Source organism: Rattus norvegicus, chromosome 3 (assembly GCF_021556685.1).
Source record: "Rattus norvegicus strain SHRSP/BbbUtx chromosome 3, alternate assembly SHRSP_T2T, whole genome shotgun sequence".
Lineage (NCBI taxonomy): Eukaryota > Metazoa > Chordata > Mammalia > Rodentia > Muridae > Rattus > Rattus norvegicus.
In genome coordinates, this window is record NC_141536.1 from 22760171 (window position 1) to 22765767 (window position 5597).

The window sequence follows — 5597 nt, forward strand, 5'->3', positions numbered from 1 at the left end:
AATGGGGAGAAGGTTCTGGTGAAGTCACCTGATTCCTGAATATGTGACTAGGCAGCTGTCCTTGGGGCAGTGGAATTAGCATCAAAATACAGATAACTTCAGGACAAACCACAACATTTCCCCCTTTTTGTTCAGTTAAAAAGCCTTTTCACTTATATATAAATGCGAATAATTATTACCATTCTACAATTTATAAAGCATATGATATACTAAACACCCAGTCCATCACTATTATCAGTTAAATAGAACGTTTAGTTATTCATTCCAGCTTAAGAAAGGCTTAAAATCTGTATTATATCTTGGCTAGCTTGTATACTATCTGATAATTATCCAATAAAATATGTATATTCAGAGTCATACAGCCTGATAGGCTATGAGACTATAATCAGTCTTCAACCCTGTCAGAAATCTTAGAATGACCAAATATCTATATACATAGGAAGCCTAACATGGCTTCTAGAACTGAGAGGTTATAGAGACAAATCTCCACTAGCAAAGTCCCCTGTTAGCAATATGTGAGCACAAGTCTTCAGCCTTCTGGCCCAAAATCAACTGACAGACTCTTGAAATGCAGATTTTGAAGGGCTGATCACCCTGTCTTGGCAGGGTTTATCAGTCAACTATTCTGCATAATTTGTCCTTTTCTGGACAGTATTAGTCTGCAGATGAAACAGGCAGTTTTGTCCGGTGGCTGCTTAGCCACAAAGTGTTGCTTCACCTGGAGGTAGAGATGTTCAAACTCTTCGTTAAATCCACCAAAGGGGAACTGTTAGAAGCAGATATGTCTCAACAAAAGATAAATAACTTTAAATCTCAAATTTTGTGGATATCTGACGTTTTTGAAAAGCATCTATCTATATAAGGTAATTTCAACTGTTGTCTCCATATCCTAAATTTTATCTTGAAAGTACTCTCACAAACTCAGAGCTATGACTTTGCTATTTGAATCTTAACTCACAGGTGTAATCAGAAGTTTGTAATGACATCAATAGAAGGACTGGCTCTAAACCTTGTACTTTTAAACCTTTTTGACAAATAAATTCTATATCAAAGCAAAGATATGATTTTAGCTTAGTTAACAAAAGAGTTTACGACTGCACAATTCAATCTAGCTAATTCCTCCCTGTTAAATTACAACCATTTCTAAATTTCTCATAAAAACAACTTTAGAATAACCACTTTCCAACCCCCCAAAGTCCAGGGAATTGGGGTGATGACTCCTCTATATCTTCTTCAAGCTGTACATGGGAGTTAAGATATCCTTGGGGGTAGGGGGTTGGAAGAATGAAGCAAATGCTGATGTGTCCTGACTGGTCTCAGCTGAAAGTCCTTGAGACCAGGAATCCAAGTAGGTACACTCTGTAAAATACTACTCTCAAGAGAAAAGTTTAGAATTGAGATATCTTTTTGTTTGATTCTCCTGAATAAATTTTTTCAGGCGGTCTACCTCTATCAAATCTGATCAGTATGACTCTGTGGTTCCAGAGCCTAATCACACTTTTTAAAAACACAAAGACAAAATCTTTCTCCCAAATTACTGTGTTCCTTAGTCTGAAACCAGAAAAGCTTGTATCTTGCACTCTCTCCCAGAGTAATAATATAACTATAAAACTCAAAGTCACACCCATCATGAAGATTAAACAATTTTTAAAAAAGTAAGCTAAACAATGAGCCTGATAGGTTTTTGTACTCTGTGATATCAGGAAATTAACCCAAAGTTCCTGTGGAGCCCACATTAAGAGAATTTGAGCTTCCTATTATGGTAAATCTCAAAAGTAACCACAAACCCTCGCTAGCTGGCATCAACGAGCCATATGGCCTTTAGCAGGTTAATTCATAAAACAAACCAAATACCTTCTATCAATTCTAATATCAATAAGCAACACATCAAACCAGGACTTTTGCCCAAAATATCTCAATCTGTTAAGCTCTCTACCCAGAGCAACAGATTTTTATTTAACCTTAATAACTTCTATAATATATGTCTGCATTCACTCTTTCCGGTGTTACAGACATTTATCACAACTCTCTACTTGTAGTTAGTGACCAATTTTTCCCTATCAAAGTTCCGAACCATAGATGAAAATCACCACGTGATTCAGGTAACCTCTTTACTCTCCTTAAAACAAACTTAAACACCTTCTATCAATTCTAAAACCAATAAGCAACTTAAAACTCAGGACTTTAGCCCAAAATATATCCATCTGTTAAGCTCTCTACCCGGAGCCACAGATTTTTCTTTAATCTCAATAACTTCTACAATATATGCCTGCATTCACTCTCCCTGGTGTTACAGACATTCAATCACAACTTTCTACTTGGAGGTAGTAACTAATTTTTCCCTATCTAAATTCTGAACAGTGGATGAAAATCCCCACCTGATTCAGGTAATCTCTTTACTCTCTTCTTTCTAAAAACAAACTCAATCACCTTTTAATAATACCTGTAATTAAGAAGTAGTTTGTCTAACTAGGATTTCAACCCAAAATTCCCATGGAGCCCACGTTAAAAAGAATATGAGTATCCTGAAAGACTTTCTAAACAACTTTCTTTAAAAAGCAGCTTTTAATCTCTAACTCTCTGAGCTGCCATTACTTATCACACAGTAGCGCACCTTCAGCCTGCCAGCCCAGGTGACTTCCCCAGTTCTTTGTTTGAATTCCCACCCTTGAGATATCACATTACTTAAGATGGCGCCAGCCTCCTCTTACTTGGAAAATGAAACCTTTCTCTTAACTCTTAAGATTACTAGTGGATTCTTGTCCATCACCTTGGTTTGTCATCTGTTGTTGTAAAAATATAAAAAATAAAAAGGTATAGTTGTCTTTTACCCCGCTAGGTCCGCACCGCGGTGCCCCAAGATATCTGCTAGATATCTTGGCGGAATCACATCGCAACTCTGCGGCGGCCCATTGTCTCCTGCGGCTGCACACTTTCCTACACTCAAACCATCACATAAAAGAACACACAACACAATAATCTTAGATCCAATTGATAAGATATAATTGCCCACTTAAACATACAAAGCCCGGTACCATCCATCCCTTAGGAACATTGATAACAACCTGTAAATACACAGAGCAGAATCTTAACATCACCTGACATGGCTTCTCCCCTCTCTCCTCCTCTCTCCTTTCTGTTCTAGCTGTTGATTGAATTCTTTCAAGGGCCTTTAGCCATCTGGATGACTTTGGTCCTTGAATGTTCCTGATGTAGTAGGTGTTGGGAGAGGGGTTAACTTTGATGGCCCTGGTGTAGCAGGACTCTTTTGGGTATCTTTGGGCTGTACCATTCTGAATCTGCAGGTCTGTATGGTTCAGGAGCTATAGGTCTGATGAAGGTGGGTAGAGAGGTGGCTGGAGAATGGAGGTCATCCTGGGCTAGCAGGCTGCTCATGAGAGCTTGGTATGTTCCTGAAGACTCACTGATCAGGAGAGATGGGTGGGAGAAGTGGAGTTAAACTGTATGGTTCTGGAGCCAAAGGTCTGATAAAGGTGAGCAGAGAGGTAGGGGGAGACTGGGAAGCCAGAGGTGATAGCTGTAAAGTCACAGTTGGCATGTTCCAGAGGACTCAGCAAACAAGGAGTGGGGGTGGTGGAAAGGAAGCTAATACGTGTAGTTCAGGCTCAGCTGGTCTCATGAAGGTGGGAGGAGAGATGTTGGGAGAATGGAGGTATCCTTGGAATATGAGCCTGCTCAGAGCAGCTTGCCTTGCTCCAGAGGACTCAGTATAACTTGTATTTCTTAATTATCCTAAAGAGTTTGTAATGGTAGCTTTCAAAAGGATTGTAACTTCACATTGCATTTTTAAATGAGTTGCATAGGCACCATACCTTATATAAGAGTTGAAACATATAATATACATAATATATTGAAGCAAAATATAATCCTAAACTTACACCTTTGTCTATATTCAAAGTCTATACCATATGCACACCAGTCGGCTGGTTAATACTATTTAGTCTAAAAGTAGATTCAATAATCTACCATTTTGTGCTATTATTCCTATATTCCCATTCTTTTCTTTTCATCACCTTCCCCCATTTTCCCTAATATTAGATAGGAGAGAGAAGAATAGAAGAAAGAAAAAAGAGAGAGAGAGAAAGAGATCCCTGAACCTATCCACACTTACTTTGTTTTTTCCCTGACCAGGACCATCAATAACTTGTGGCCACCACCCCCTTAAATGATGGCAAGCATTCATCACTCACCAAATGACCACAAACCATCCACCTATCTCATCCAAATGGGGCATTGTTCTCTAAAATTGTTTCCTGCTGTTTGAGGACCCCAAGAAAATTGGGATATTGGCCAGTTTTAGGACAGGCAGCTGTAACATCTGCTGTTAAGTCTCTATTAGACATGAAAATGCAGGGTCCAACTGAAGTCCTGTCTGGAACAGACTGAGAGACTGGCACAAATGGTCTCATCCATTTTGAAGCTATCCTGGAAGCACATTTTGATAAGACAGCTATTGAGGCAGTCTGAGGTTGGATCAAACAGGATCCTGCAGTGAATATGTCTCAGTTTCCTTCTTAGCATTCTTGAGCGTGAATCTTGTCAGGGTTGCTTTAATTACATTGGTGTCAAGCTATTTTCCTCTTTGAACATATAAATGTTCAAAGGTAATATACATTTCTTCATTAATGAATGTATGGAATGTACAGTGTTCACAGTTCAGCCTAGGTGATTCTCTGCCCTTTGTTTGAGCATGTAATGTCTTTCTTTATAAGTTAGATTGGACTGTATGACCATACTGTAAATATAAACTTTCATCCATGCCTTATGAAAGGTTTGCATTGATAAGTCCTGAGGACTCTGTAGCCAATAAAACTTCAACAACTTAGCTGAAGTCCTGGACTGAGACACTAATGTCTCAGCCAGTCTCAGAGCTGTTCCCATGTAAAGGAATCGGCACATACTTTATCTGTTTTGTCTGTGTATGTGTGTTGTCTAGATCTTCAGGAACTTTCCCCTGGTCAAATCTAATCTTTATTAATTTTTGTAGTATCCATAACTTTCTTCTCATCTTGGAAAAAACACAAAATCTCTTCCCCAATGACACATTTCCTTCTTTTCATTTTGAACTTATGGCATCCTTAAAGTAGGAAGGTGGTTCTAAGTCAGAAGTATTTTTTCCCATGATCCAATGTCTCTAGCAGCTGTTGATTTTTGTTTATTTGCATTTAAAAAATTTAAAGTCAATAAAGCACTATGTAATCTATCTCTGGGAGTCATTGTTATCCCTTTTTGTTTGTTAAGCATCTCTTTAAATACACTATTAGTGTACAACTGCTTGTACTGTAGATTTCTGTTGTATGTCTATAATATGGTTTATATTATAATATGAAAAACTGCTTCATTTTATTAGAGACCTATGCTGGAGCATTGCCAGTCTTAATTTATACAGGTATTCCCATAACAGCCATAACTTCTAATAAGTGTCTAATTACAGAATCAGCCTTTTCAGAACCTAAAACAGTTGCTCATTGAAATCCTGAATATTAATCTATGGTATAGTATATCGACAAATGTATATATTTTAAATATTCAAACTCTACAAAATGAAACACATAAGCTATTATATGACATTGTGC